The sequence below is a fragment of the Onychomys torridus genome, chromosome 16, assembly GCF_903995425.1.
Source record: "Onychomys torridus chromosome 16, mOncTor1.1, whole genome shotgun sequence".
NCBI classification, from domain to species: Eukaryota; Metazoa; Chordata; class Mammalia; order Rodentia; family Cricetidae; genus Onychomys; species Onychomys torridus.
Window position 1 is genome coordinate 53,427,758 of NC_050458.1, and position 15,978 is coordinate 53,443,735.

Below are 15,978 nucleotides of genomic sequence, written 5' to 3' on the forward strand. Positions count from 1 at the left end.
GTGGAGTGGGTGTTCTCTGTAGTTTGTGTCAGACACATGTGTAAAACACAGGACCAGGGAGGCTGCCTGTCATTGGGGTCAGCACTATGGTTGTGATGGCTATGGTCACTGGGTGACAGATTAGGACTCACCTCTGTAACTTAGTGTTGTGGAATTATCCTCTTGTACATTGTAAAGATTTGTCACATGAATTGGTTTAATAAAATGCTGATTGGCTAGTAGCCAGGCAGGAAATATAGGTGGGGTGACCAAACTAAGAATTCTGGGAAAGAAAGGGTGGAGTCAGGAGTCACCAGCCGGAGGCAAAGGAAGCAAGATGAGAATGTTGTACTGAGAAAAGTTACCAAGCCACATGACTAAACATAGATAAGAATTATGGGTTAATTTAAGTCTAAGAGCTAGTTAGTAATAAGCCTGAGCTACTAGCCGAGCATTTATAATTAATATGAGCCTCTTTGTGGTAATTTGGGAAGCAGCTGCTGGGTATTTGGGAGTTGCTGGTAGTACAGAAACTCCTGATTACAACTTGGGGTCTCCATGGCAGGAAAGTGCCTCTTGCCCAGTTACCTGTCCAACAAGTATGACTTTCTCATACAGTTCCCTTCCCAGCACCTGTGCTATGATCCTTTCTCCTCTAGACTGTCACTTGGTGAGCACAGTTAGAACAGTGTTTGAGGAGACAATCCACTCTAGGATCCCTAGCAGTTTGAATGCAGCAGACCCAATAAAACAGATTTTTAGCTGTGTGCCAGACATGAGGGAGCCCGTGCCTGCATTTGGGTGAGAGATCCTTAATGTCCCAATTCTCCTTCCCTCTTCTCTGAGTCACTGCATCCAAGTCACTGCATCCAACTCAACTGAAAGCAACCTGGGCAATGGGCCAGGTCACTTGTTAAGAAGTCACATTTGCAAAGGACTGACAAAAGTCATGTACGTTATTGCTTGGAGAAGGGAATAGGGTTAGATGGTGTCCAGCACTCCAGATGAAAATAAATTGTCTGCCTCCTCATGTGGCTCCAGATCTTGAAAGTTCATGTCTGTCTGAAATGCCTTCTCCTTTAGTGTTTTCTGATTATTTCAAACCAGTCTTCACACCCTGTCCTGCCAGGGTGTCTCTTTGACTTCTCAATAGGATTACTTGTTGGCCTTGGTGCTCATACAAGCCAATATTGCATCTACAAGGGCCAGAAAAGGCCCAGGTTAGTTGAAGGGCCTCAGATGCTTTGAAGGTACAAAGTACCCCTGCCACTGGCTCTGGTGCAGGTTTCCTGGGCTGCTGTGAAATTGTCACCAACTGGGACATAAATCTACAGTCATTTCACCTCTTACAGTCTGAAGGGAGGAGTAGCAGGGATGATGGTGGGGGATGGTCCTTCCTGCCTCTTTCCTTCCAGTGGCAGCAGCCATTCTTGGGTGGTCACTGCATCACTCCATGTGGTTGCCCATGGACGGCTTCCTGAGTCATCTCTCTCCCACAATGACACCTGCTAGTCAAAGACCTAAAAAAAAAAATAATCTCGATTTCAAGAGTCTTAGGCAGTGTTCTATGGGTGTGAAGAGACACCATGACCAAGGCAACTCTTATGAAAGAAAACATTTGGGAGCTTGCTTACAGTTTCAGAAGTTTAGCCCATTATCATGGCAGGGAGCATGGCAGCATGGATGCAGGTGCTGGAGCTACATCCTCATCCTGCATTCTTAGGCTAAATGTCACTCATGTGTGTTTGTGCAATGTGTGTGTGTGTGTGTGTGTGTGTGTGTGTGTGTGTGTGTGTGTACAATTCATTAATATTTTGTTTGGAATTTCAATCTGAAATGTCCCCCACAGGGTCTGGTTTGGAGCACAGCTTCCCAAGCTGAGAGTGCTATTTTGGGACACTGTGGAATCTCTAGGAGGTGGAGTCTGGCTAGCAAAAGTAGGCCATGACGGGAGGGCTTCTGCAGGCTGTGGCTGCCCCCAGCTCCACTGCCCTCTCTGCCTCCTGATCTGCTGATGCTGGAGAAGGGGGGGGGGCGCTCTGCAAGGCCTCAGAGCCATGATGAATTGAGACCATGAGCCAAAGCTAACAATCCTTCCTCCCATGGGCTGTGGCTTTCAGGCAACCCAGTCAGACAGTGACTGGCAGGCTTCACACTCCAGAGACATTGGCAAGCCGGATATAGTATCTGGGTTTGGTATCAAGGTAATGTTGCCTTCATTAAATGCATGGAAATGTTCTCTGCTTTTCTGTTTCCCACATTCTCATCATTACTGCTGCTGCTGCTGTTGCTGCCACTGTTTTTTAATATTCGCTGGAATTTTCCAGTGAGATCATCTGTCTTGGAGAGTCTTTCTCAGGAAAGACATCTAACCTTAAGTTTGGCCTTTTCTTTAATTCCCCCTGCCATGGTAGGGGGAAGGGATGTCAGGCACACTCTCTCATGCATGCACATGTGGAGGCCAGAGGTTGACATTGGGTATCTTTCCTATATTGCTATTCACTACATATATATATATATATACAGAGAGAGAGAGAGAGAGACTCTCACTAAACCTGGAGTTTACTGTTTTTCTAGACTGGCTAGCCAGAAAGGCCCCAGGATCCATCTGTCTCTAACATCACCTTCATCCCACACACACTCACTGCCTAGTACACTGGGCTTATAGATGTGAACTTCCACATTCGGGCTTTTATGTAGGTCCTGGGGATTTGAACTCAGGCCCTAATGTTTGCACAGCAAGTGCTCTTCACCACTGAGCTATCTCTCCAGATCCAGCTCAGCTTTTCAGTAAATGCAGAACTCTCCTTGCCACCTGCTTAGTCCCGGGTGAGTCGGTGTTTGTGGCTTTCTCCCCCGTGGTGGCCTCGGGCCTGTGACGCTTGCGTTCCCTCTGCCATCCAGATCTGGAGCAATGCCCATCTTTCCACTCCCAGAGATTTGCAATTTGTGTCTTTTTTTTATTTGTCAGTTTTGATAGAACTCTAGTCTTTTTGTTTATCTTTCAAAACCTCAGTTATGATTTTCACTCATTTTTCCACCCTTTTTCTCTTTCAATTCCATTGATTTCTAATTTTTTTCCCTCTTTTGCACAGACTAAGTTTATCTTGTTCCTGTGGAAACATGGAGGGGTGCATGTGTGTATGTGAAATGTCTGTATGTATTAAGGGCATAGAGGGGTGCATGTGTGTGCATGAATGTCTGTATCTATTGGGGTATAGAGGGGGGCATGTGTATTGTAGTTAGAGTTTTCCTGCCTGGCCCAGTCAGGACAAATCTCTCTTACCCGCCAGTCCCACAGTCGCTCAGACCCAACCAAGAAAGCACACAGAAACTTACATTTTTAGAAACTGTATGGCTGTGGCAGGCTTCTTGTTATCTATTTCTTCTATCTTAAATTAACCCATTTCTGTTAGTCTATACTTTGCCACATGGCTTGCGGCTTACCAGTGTCTTTACATGTTGCTTCTCATGGCGGCGGCTGGCGGTCTCTCTCCCCAGCCTTCTACCTCCCACAATTCTCTTCTCTCTTGTCCCGCCTATACTTCCTGCCTGGCCACTGGCCAACCAGAATTTTATTTACACAGAGTGATATCCACAGCACTTCCCCTTTTCTTTTTTTTTTAAGGGAGGTTTTAACTTTTACATAGTAAAATTACATATAACAAAACAATTATCAAGCAAGAATTACAGTTACAATATTAAAGAAGATATCCTATCTATTTTATATTTATGAGTCTAAGGTTTTATATCTAACTTATCTTTTATCATAATTGAGGAAATTATAACTATCTAGTCTTCAACCACATCAAAGACCTCAGAAGAATATAATATTACCTGAGAACCGAGAGAAGGATGTAAGCTACTTTCGGGAGTCTTGCAGGGTAGACAGACAGCTGGCAGCCTGGATAGTCACCTAATGTTCCTTTGTAATGTTGGGGCATTTGTCTTCAGCCCACAGAGTCTCTCAGTCTCTCGGTCACTTCTCTCAGTGTCCTGTAGAATGTCTGGCAGTTTCCTCTGCGAAGCAGGAACCTGAAGGACCATTTTGTCAAGCAAAGTTTAGTGGTCACCTTTCTATGGGTCCTGCATGTCCAGTTGATCAAGCAGTCCAGGCAAGAACAGTTTCTTGCCCAAATGGCTATCTTTGCCAAGGTGAAGATAAATTCCATATGAAGTGTCTTCAATGCCCATCCTCCTCTCTGAAGTAAATTGGTGCTGCCAGGAGCAGACATGTCTCACTGTCCAGAAAGTCTAAATTTTAAAAGTATTTTAAATGCCATATTCTGTAGGTCTTTGAAGTATTTGAAGATTACCTATCTGTCTGAAATATCTCTATGTATACCTAGAAGACTTAACTAATATGGCTACGAGTACGATTATCATAGATGACTAATTATTAATCTATTTTTAATTATCTATTTCAATTTAAAATGAGCTGTACAAACATAATACCTTAAACAAGAGTAGAAATATACACACAATATAACAAAATTAACTAAGTTTGTATCAATAGACTAAAATCTAAACCAATGTAAAACATTTTAAACAAGTTGTTGCTCTTTAGAAGTAAGATCCCTAATCTACCCTTTCATCCTATTATATCTATATCATATCTCCTTTTCTTCTTTAGAAAGAGATCTCATTTATAATCAACCTGCTTTAAAGAAAAATATTGGTTTTTCTCTGTCCCACACCAGAGGGCTCTTCTGATTTGGGACACAAGAATCTCTTAACCTTTTCTTTTAGCAAATGTTTGGGTTTAGAGAAGGAGTGAGCCAATTCCATCTCCAAAGCCAGCTTGATAATTTTGGGAAATTGGACGTAGTTTTTCTTACTACTTCCTGCTGGAGGGGGGCGCTGCATCTTATGAGGACACAAAGAAAATTTGAGGATTATGGAGTAGTCCATTAGGGTGAACCTCTGAGCCAGTTGCCTTGAAACCATTTTGGATGTTGGATCATCTGAGCCATGGTGTCATCGGAGACCTTTCAGGTGGTCTTGGCTGATTAAACCTCACGTATCTTAATCTGGAACAAATCCATAGCCTCTGGCTTTCTGTGGAAACAAAAGCAGAGACTCTTTTCCAAAGCAACATATCCTTATATCCAAATTTTGAAGTCAAGGTACCTTTAAAATTTACATATTTGTTTAACTCAACAGCTTTTACGGTCAAATCTTTTTTTGCAGTTAAAAATCCCAAAGACAAGACAAACCAGATTCTCTGTGTAATATCCATCTTTGTAAGACTGAAACGCTGCTGTGGCTGCTGGCTCCACCCACCTCAGCTTCCCAACATGGTGGTGGTACAGTTTACTGCCAGCTCTGGGTCTAGAAGCAGTTCTATCAAAGCAGTACATAGCCCAGAAACTTTTTTTTTTAACTAGCAAATGCTAAATCCACCATGCAGCAGAGTAAAGTGCTGCTTGTAGACTCCTCATTCCCACCGCACTGCAGGTCAGATGCACACGCCAGGAACCCGCCATAGTAGCTCAAACCGGCAGGCTGCCGCTAACTTGAGAGAAACAATTAGGAAGCTGTTTTTAGCTCTGTTTTAGAATCTTTTTTTCTCAGGTTTTAGGTGGAAACTCTTGCAAACACGTTGGGCGCTATTTGTAGTTAGAGTTTTCCTGCCTGGCCCAGTCAGGACAAATCTCTCTTACCCGCCAGTCCCACAGTCGCTCAGACCCAACCAAGAAAGCACACAGAAACTTACATTTTTAGAAACTGTATGGCTGTGGCAGGCTTCTTGTTATCTATTTCTTCTATCTTAAATTAACCCATTTCTGTTAGTCTATACTTTGCCACATGGCTTGCGGCTTACCAGTGTCTTTACATGTTGCTTCTCATGGCGGCGGCTGGCGGTCTCTCTCCCCAGCCTTCTACCTCCCACAATTCTCTTCTCTCTTGTCCCGCCTATACTTCCTGCCTGGCCACTGGCCAACCAGAATTTTATTTACACAGAGCGATATCCACAGCAGTGTATGCATGAATGTCTGTATGTATTGGGGGCATATAGGGGTGCATTGTGTGCATGTATATGGAGGCCAGAGGTTGATACCAGGTGTCTTTGTCAATTACGCTTCACTTTATATATTGAGGCAGAATGTCTCGCTTGAATCCACACCTTGCCAACTCCTCTGAGCTGGCTAGCAAGCTTGCTCCACAGAATCACTGTCCCTGCCTCCTAAGTGCTAGGATTACAGGTAGACCACAGCGCCTGCCCAGCATTTATGTGGGTACCAAGGACCCATACTTCAGTCCCGGTGTTTGCACAACAAACAGTTTACCCTCTCAGTCATCTTTCCAGCCCCAGAAGGCTATTTTTTTTTTTACTTTTAATTATGTGTGTATGTTGAAGAATATATGCACATGAATACAGGTGACTGTAGAAACCAGAAGAGAGTGTTAGATCCCCTGGAGCTGGAGTCCCAAGTGTGAGATGCTCCATGTGGGCTCTGGGAACTGACCCCTCATGCTCTGCAAGAGCTATATGCACTCTTAAGCTCTGAACCCCAACTTCAGCTCATGGAAAGCTAACTTTTTTAAGTTGGAAACTTAGACGATTGATAAGTCCTTCCTCTCTTTGGGAACATTAAAGCTACACATTCTCCTCCATTTAAAGTACTTTCTTTAAATTTTCTGTGAGACAGCTTTGACTGTGGGTTATCTAGATGTGTCATGTTTAATTTTCTAGGACATGAAGTTTTCTCTTTCATCTTTCTGCCACCTCCTACTTTGAGTTCATTGTATTAAAAATGGGCGTGGTTTGATTCCAACACTTTTACAGGTGTTATAGAATGAGATATGACATGACCTATCTTAATGAATACTCCAAGAACTTCTGAAAATATTGAGTTGAGCATGGCTGGGTGAAGATGAAGGTCAATGATTTTATACCTTTGCTGGCTTTATACCCATTCCACCAAGTACCAGGAGACACTGAAACCCCCAACAAGTGTGGGTGTATCTGTTTCTGATTTCATCTCTTTTTCTTTACCTGTCTTATCTCGGTTGTTAGTTGTCCACCTCAGATCAACACCTCCTCTGTGGGATGAGCTTTGATCCCTGTACAACCACCTTTTGTGGTGATATATTGTGTACCTCAATATACTGTGTACCTTAACAAACTTATCTGGGGGACCAGAGGACAGAGCCAGCCACTAGATTAGACATAGAGGCCAGGCAGAGGTGGCATACACCCTTAATCCTATCACTCGGAGGCGGAGATCCGTCTGGATCTCTATGAGTTCAAGGTCACACTGGAAACAGAGTCAGGCAGTGGTGGCACACACCTTTAGTCCCAGTACTTAAGATCTCATGCCTTTGCTTGGAAAGTACATGTGCCTTTAATCTCAGGAAGTGACGTGGCTGGGTGGAGAATGGTATATAAGTCATGAGGAGACAGGAACTACGCAGCAGTTCAACTGAGACCCTCAGGGGTGAGGACTCAGAGGCTTTCATTCTGAGGATTTGTGGAAACAGGATCTGCTGAGGAGTCAGTGAGGTGAGGTTGACTGTGGCTTGTTCTGTTTCTCTGATCTTTCAGGATTCACCCCAATATCTGGCTCCAGGTTTTCTATTAAAAAGACCTTTTAAGATTTGTGTTACATCCTTTGTCTCACATTATCATCTCTGCTCTGAACACAACTCTGTATGATAGTTACACGGTGACTCCAGCTCTCCTTGTTCAGTGTCCATTGGACATATTTTTCTACCCTTTACTCTGATCCCCTTTCTATGAGGATACATGGAGTGTCTGTATATTGCACATGATTGGGTCATGTTCTCTTATTAGTCTGGAAACTTCTCATGTGTGTATGTATATTATGCATATGGGTGTCTGCATGTTTTTGCATGTATGCGAGCACACGTGTGCATGGGTGGCTGGAGGCCTGAGATTGATGTCAAGGGTCATCCTCGATTGTTCTTTTACTGTATTCATTAGGTAAACTTCTCTCAACTGAACCCAGAGCTCACTGATACAGCTAGTCTCACTAGCCAGCTCATTAGGGATACCCTTTATCTAGCTTCCAAGGCTGGAATTACAAGGGGACTGTCACATCTACCTGGCATTTACTTGCGTTTCTGGGGACACCCCCCCCAGCTCTAGTCTTTACACTTGCTCGGCAAAGGCGTTAACCACTGAGCCATCCCCCAGCCCTGAGTCTGACAATTTCTGTCCTGTGACTAAACTGTTGACTCTTCCAACCGTAAAAATGTTGCATTCCTTGCATCTGGATGCCTGAGTGAGAAGTAAGGACAGAGAGAGACCTAATAGAAATGACCGTTTAATCTTTAATACATGATGAGAACATGCTTGACTCATTTTATCACTGGCAAATATCTGGATTCGATGTGACTACCAAGGTCAGTTGCCCAAGTTTAAAACTGTGGAGGTACACACCTGCATCCTGTGGATGGTACTGTGACCATTCTCTAACTGTTTGTGCTGCTGTCTGCAAAACAGCTCAGAGCAGTCTTGTTGTCATGATTACAGATTCTAAAGAGGGATGAACTGTCTGGGCTATTATTACGTCTGTGACTTCTGAAAAACAAAGCTAGAACCCAGATGGCCCCAGAATCTCCTTGAAACCCCATCTTGTTAGAATACCAAGCCACGGGTCTCAAGAGAACAGTGCCTGGTGGAGTTCGCCATCCTTGTCTACACAATGAACCATTTTCACTTCTCAGATACTTGACTCTCCCTTTCTAATCAACTTCACTTTCTTTGTTTGAGACAAGGTCACTCTATCTGGCCCTGGCTAACCTGGAACTCACTATGTTGACCAGGCTGACCTGGTCACAAAGAATCAGCTTGCCTCTGTCTCCCAAGTGCTGGGATTAAAGGCATGTAGTAAAGTACATCTAATGTGCTACTTAACATTTTAATCACATGTGATTCTCACCATCTACACCCAAAACCTGGGCACATGAATAGCCACCCTCTCTTATATTAAAACATCATTCTATTTTATGCCCAGATAATATTTTATTATATATAAACATTTATTTTCATGTACTTGTTGATAGACACTCCAGTTGTTCCTACTTTGGGGGCCTTGTGCATAAAGACCATTTGTGTTTACTCATGTGATGAATTTGTGTCTACCATTCTGTTTGCTTCCTCTGCATCGCCTCTTTGTCCTTTCATTCTGTTTCCGACCCTTACAGATGTTTTATATTTTGTTTAACTGTTAGAGCTGCTGACTGTGTCTCTCTGTATAACTTTTTAGTGACAGCCCCAGTGATTTCACAGAATACAGACTTAGCATTTCCCATCTCTAGTGGACTGGCCACCATGGCAGAGGAGGAGAGCAGCTGACAGTGAGTGAATCACTCCTCAGACCAGAGTGGGAAAAAAAAGAGATTGTCAAGACCACTGCAAGCAGGCGGCAGGCTGGCTGTAACTAAATGTAAAATGCAGATGTGCCGTAGACAGACTGAGGTGGCCACATCTGCATGATAAAGAGGTACCCATGCGGGTAAGTTATTTTGTGTGCAGTGGGCAGAGGTGTAGTTCACACCCATGTGAATGCTGGATTTCCAGATCAGCCCGTGTCTAGCTCTGGAAATTTTGCATGGTTTGCTGTGCAGGTATTCGATCCCTGCCGTGCAGATAAGGGTGGTCCTGGCTGATGGAGATTCAATCCTGGGCAAAATCTCGGGGTACAGTGACCGGGTAGCAGATAGAGCACTCTGTAGCCAGCATTTTGGACGCAAGTAGGATTTTCAGTTTGGGATTTCTCCACTGTGCTTCTGAAAATTCCCAAATGGAGTCCACTCCATTTTTCTGGTCTCCTACTCAGGCCTTTCCTTCCATCCTGCCTACATAGAGTCATTAATTTTACACTTCCATGGGATATAGAACCCTGTCTGTACTTGACTGCATCCCGCCATCTTGATGATGTCATAGCATATGTTATGTATACATTTGTTGAGTCCCCATTGAAGCATCAATAAATTTGACTCTCAATTGCTATTTTAAGCATAATTTTCAAAATTCATAAGGAAAAAAAGCTACATTCCTTACTGTCTTTGCCTCCCCAGCTTTGATGTCCTCAGCTCTTGCTGTAGAGAATAGACTACTGTGGATGAAGCACATCAGCCTGGGGTTCCCAAAGATCCAAAGGGGGCAGGACCAGAGATGCTGACCCGGGCCTCCAGGTTCCAGTTCCAGTTTTCCAGGGATGATGGGTTTCCAGAGCTGGGCTCAGGAGGCAGCTGTATCATAGTGGCATAGGTATGTTTCCATACCCCCCCATTCCCTGGCCATTGGAACCTCTTTTGCCAAAGGAGATCTTGGCCTGGAGGGGGGAAGCAGGATGCCCCTGAGAGTCTTGCTGCAATAGAATCCTGTGATGCAATCATGTGACAAAACGTCCATGTGATAAACGTCTGCACACAACTCTGATATTAAAAACAATCAAAAATAACTTTTGAGAAGATAACACAAATACGCTATCAGAGATGGTTCTGAACACTGCATGCATTACATTCACACCCATCCTGTAAGACTACAATATTTTAGGTCTGCCTTATAGAAGGGAAACTGGGAATTAAGAAGCCAATCAAATTCTCCAGGATGGCACAGCAGTCGTGGGGAAGTTGCATCAAAATCTGGACAGTCACTGCCCTAGGGTCTGTCACCTGTCTCCATGTTGTCCCATGCTGACAAGAGAAACCCATGAGCTCTTCTCCAAACATGGTAAGCTCATGCCTGTACAGTAGAAATGCACAGGACAGGGGGGGTCTTCTGACAAGGCAGTCAGCTACTCCCATCCATCCAGAAACTGTCCAGTGAGGACCTAGCTCAGGAGCCCTCTCAGCTTTGCCGATGGCTAAGCCACACCTCTCAGTCCTTACCTTACTCCCTGCCACTTACACACACACACACACAACACCACACACACACAAAAAAAAAAAAAAAAAAAAAAAAAAAAACATGGCTCCAGCCAGCACTGTCTGTCTGCAATAACGAACCATAAACCATCTTTGGAAAGATTAGAGATGAAGCCGCATTAACTCTGCATGGCAGAGTGAGAACATAATAAGATCAGAGGATCATCCTGGAGGTGAAATCTCTAGGTTCCAAAGCCCCAAACTTCCCAGCTGCAGCCAAGCTTGCAAAGAGACTGGGAGGGGTGGGGTGGTACTTGTCAATGGAGGCTGCCTCTGGGGGCCAGACTAAGAGGAATATGACATTACAGACAGGTAGACCTGTTAGTAAGGAAGAACGCACAGGGGCTCTGAAAACAAACATACTTCAGGGCGGAAACTACAGCCTCAATCCCAAAATGCTTGAAGGACTATCATTTTAATCATGAAATGATACAGCGGCCAGGCCCAGCTTGAACTCAGCCCCTGAGAAAATGAGGACCTGAGGAACAGAAACTCCACAATGGGTGCAACCTGACACCTGTCCCAGTCTGGAGCCCCAGGCAGCTGCAGATGACAGGTAAAACAGGCAAGGAATAGGGATGGGTTCAGAGCATCTAGACCTTCAGTTCCCCCATGTGGGGACACACATCAGAGTGAGGAGAGAAATACACCTGCCACAACAGTGAGGCCTCATGGCCTGCCCAGGGTGGCTTGGCCTGAAGAATTCTCCACTAGCTTCAGAAAGTGTCCTATGATTGTCCACGCTGATGTTGTGGTTGACATGTGAGTCTGAGAGCTAACCTGGAGTGGAGCCCTCTAAAGCCCTCTGAAGCCCTGTAGTCAGCTTCCTGTTGCCGAAGCTGATGGAGTACCCTTTTGACACTTTCCCTGCAGACATCCTTGTAGCATGAATTGTTAGAAGGTCTTATTAATAAAATCAAACCTGAGGCTAGTTATTGGGGTGAACGCTGGAAGATCAGAGAAGCAGAACAAGCCACAGCTACCTCACCTCGCCAGTTCCTCAGCTGATCCTATTTCCTCAGACTGGAAACCTCTGTGTCCTCATCTGGAATGAATCTCAGCTGAACTGCTGCTCCAAAGCCTTAATGCTTAACCAGTAAAATGCTTAACTAGCTCTGGTTCCTGATTTTCACACTTTATATATCTTTCTGTTTTCTGCCATCACTCCCTGGGATTAAAGGCGTGAGTCACCCTGCCTGGCTGTTTCCAATGTGGCCTTGAACTCACAGAGATCCCAGATGGATTTCTGCCTCTGGAATGCTAGGATTAAAGGCGTGAGTGCCACCATTTTCTAGCCTAAGTATCTAGTGGCTTTTCTGTTCTCTGACCCCAGATAAGTTTATTAGGGTGCACAATATTTTGGGGAACACAACACCACCACACATCCTAGTCCACAGCAATGGGCCCATCACCTCAGTGCCCACAGCCACTGCCACTTTTAACAGCAGGACAGCTGGGTTGAGAATATCAAGGACTCAGCCAAGGCAGAGGGGATGGTCCTGGCCTTGCTGCTGTCACTCATTCTCAGGAAGGCGGACCCTCACCTATACACAGATCCCTTCTCCACTGTGTCGATGGGTGCCCATGCCTCTGAGAGTCTGAGAGTGTGTGAAGCAGGGGGGAACAAGGTGAGCTGACACCTGCCACGCCTAGAATCCTGGCCAGCCATTGGTGGCCTTTGAACCCCAGGGCACTTCCACACACTGATGTGCAAGTGATGCCCAGCACAGGTGTGTGGCAGCCCCTGCAGGGTGTGTCTCCCCAGCCCAGGAACACAGGATTCTTTGGGTACATCTGAAGTTACCTAGCACAACTTTTCAACACACTGAGAAAACAGGAGGGCCTGCCTACCTAGGCAGTATCCTGATAGATACTGGAGAAGCCAGATCATGGAGTGACAAGGAAGGGGTGTAGGCAGGGAGGCTCTGGCTCTAGCCAGAGGAAGGTTAGAACAGATGTCTGGCTCAGTCTATGTCACATTCACCTGTCTGATTCTCCTGTCCAGGCACACAGAGATGCCAGGTGTAACATAACATCACGAAAATGTGTAGGTGACAAAGGGTGAAGGATGCCCAGCACCCAGAGCTCAAAGCTGAATAAAACACAGAGGGCACCTCAGCATGGCCCAGGACTGGACTTGAGGACCACATGTGCACCATAAACAAGTCTCAAGCCACAAGCAGACAACATGTTTGTGCTAGGTTAGGGGTCTTAAGCATCTACCTGCCTGTAGAAAGCACTAAAATGTCACTGGCCGGTGTGAGAGTCACTCTTGGGGCTGAATTTACACTGGCCACAGACTTCTTCCTGGGGGCCCAGGGGTTCAGGTTAAGCCCTGGGGAGCAGAGCTTGGTCCCTCACAATATAGAAATTGAAGGAAGCTATTCATTGCACAAATGTGTACATGTGAATGCTATCTGTGCAGACATACACATATGTGCACTCCCACATGGCTATCCATGCCCACAAAGTGGGATATGCAAATATAAGTATCAATATACTGTTACTAGAATTTTACATTGCCAATTAAAGAGAAGAGCCAAATGTGGTACTGCACTACTGTAATCCCAACTCATGGGCAGCTGAGACAGGAGGACTTGAACTCAAGGCCAGCCTGGGCTACAGAGCAAGACCAAATTGTGGGTGTGGGGGCTGCAATGCCCTTTCAGTGGTTAATGCTGGAAGAACTGGTTAATATCTAAAAATTTTTTTTAAAAGGCAAAAGAAAGCAGGTTCTTACCTCATTGGGAAATTCAGTTCCAAATGGCCCAAAGGCTTAACGATGACACACATTTATAGAGCTCTAAAAGTCAACATAGGAGAGTAGCCTATGGCTACAGGGTAAGGAAGGCTTTCTAAAAACCCCAGAATCATAAACAGTGAAGGAAGAGACAGCACATCCTGGGACATTGAAATTCATCAAACAGCATAAACAAACGGAAGGCGCAGGGCACCAACTGGGAGAAGATATTTGTAACGCACTCGGCTGACAACGGATTAGTGTCCAGAATGTATAAATAACTCCACCAAACAGTAAGAAACAGACAAATCACTTGTGATAAAAAATGAGCATCGGATCTGAACACAGACGAGGAGCGGAGCTGGTGAGCTCAGAAGCATCCGTTATCTAGGTGGATGAAAAGTAAAATTACCTGTAAAACGTTGCCACTAATCCGTTGCCAGTCCAAAAATGGGAGGCATCAATGGGGATGTGAGCAAGCTGACCTCAGGACTGGACAGACTGGCTTAGATCCTTTCATAGAGCTATGTGAAACTGATATGGGACTGCACAGTCACCTTCGACTCTGAGGACTTTTGTCCCTACAAGCAGTTTTCAGGATCTTCCCACCACAGTGTAAGTGGACAAAATGCAAACAGCATGTAGAATCACTGGAAAAGCTCCAACAGGCTTCTCTGAGTCACTCTGAGGGTCATACAGGTAAACAGTGAGACCTCTGCCCACCTAAAGAACCTCAGTGTGGCTCCCTCCCTGGGCCTGGTCGAGGATTTTCATCAGGACAGTTTTATTAGCTTTATACGACATGGATACAAAAAAAATCTGACAGTAGCAGGAGGTTGAGGATGTCAGCTGCGGCACATGCAGACCCAGCATGCACTCAGCATGAGGGTTCTCTTGGACTTCATGTGTTATGGGGATAGGTGCTACCCCCATAGTGGTTCTTGCTGGTGCAGAAATGTTTTCCGAGACAGGGTTTCTCTGTAGCTTTGGAGCCTGTTCTGGAACTCACTCTGTAGACCAGGCTGGCCTCGAACTCACAGAGATCCACCTGCCTCTGCCTCCCAAGTGCTGGGATTACAAGAGTGCACCACCACCACTGCCCAGCCCGGAAATGCTATATTTTTAAAGGTCTTTTTTGGAAAACTCAAAATTCAAACAGCATTCCCCTAGGAGGGTGGAAGAGGAGCGAGGTGGGGAGTGTCCCACTGGGGGCTAGAAATCCTGGGGCACTCGCTTGCTTCCTTGGTTTAGACAGAGTGCTGGATGCCCAGGTGATTGTCTTCAATTCTCGACACATCTCTGTCTACTTGGGTGGAGTCAACACTTCATGGGCTAATAGGTTCTCCTTCATTCGCTATGACAGTCAAGCTCCATTGTCAACTTGACTGAATTTAGACTCATCTGAGAAACATACCGCTAGGCATATCTGAAGGTGTTTCCAGAGAGGTTCTGAGTTCTCTCCATCTCTCGTGTCATTCTGTCTGTCTTCTCCTTGTCTACCTAGCTATCTACCTCTCCATCTGTCTATCTCTCTGCCCCACAGCATCCTCTCATCCTCAACACCTAACAACCTGACTGTCCTCTGTCCCCAGAACACTAGCCAGCAGCTCACACTATGAACACTCAGATCGGGGCAAAGCCTTCTGTGAGTTACTAAAAGCCAACTAATGAATGTCCTTTTAGAGGGGGGAAAAATATTGACTGCTGATATCTGCAGTAATGAACCCCAGCAAATTACACAAACTGCATCTGGATGGCAGCTTGACAAACTCCCCTCGGGAGAGCACCAAAAACGCACTGCCAACCTCATAGTAAACATTCTCTCAAGACAGATTGGAAATCACTTTGGGGTGAAGTCTAAACGGCACAGGCATAAAAATGACAGCCGATGCAGTTGGGACTACACGTTTGTGAACTAATTCTCATACAAAATTAGAATTTGAGGGCTCGGCAGCAACGCCACACGTTTTCATTGTTAGCAATTATCTCCTAGCCTGTCTCAATCCATACGCCCAGCCTGGTTTGCATGCTTCCCGTAAGATGCTGCGTAAGGGAAATCGGCCCTTTAAGAAAACAACTTGAGGAAAGCTTATCTTCTTTAAAAGCCATTCTGTGGCAGGTTGAGACTGCGGAGGAGGGAGGGCTGAGAAATTGTCTAGATCCTAAGAAACAGTCCAACGGTTGCAGAACGCTGATGGAAAGAAATGTATCTGGGCCGCCTTAGCTCAGGTACAGCATCCTGCACCTACCTGCCCACAAGGGTATTTCGGCTGCCCTCAACAGCCAGTGAACTGCTCTCTGCCCTAACCTTGGTGTTCAGCCTCGAGGCTGCCTCCTGGTGGCCAGAGACCCCAGCG

The 15,978-nt window shown here is 45.4% G+C and overlaps 1 long non-coding RNA gene across 1 annotated transcript; it reads left to right on the forward strand.

Moving 5' to 3' along the window:
* Positions 1-2,012: 2,012 nt before the first annotated feature.
* Positions 2,013-10,367, forward strand: LOC118596786. The gene is made up of 3 exons (XR_004946742.1): positions 2,013-2,183; positions 9,216-9,464; positions 10,030-10,367. It is a non-coding gene; the product is annotated as an uncharacterized LOC118596786 (long non-coding RNA).
* Positions 10,368-15,978: the final 5,611 nt, after the last annotated feature.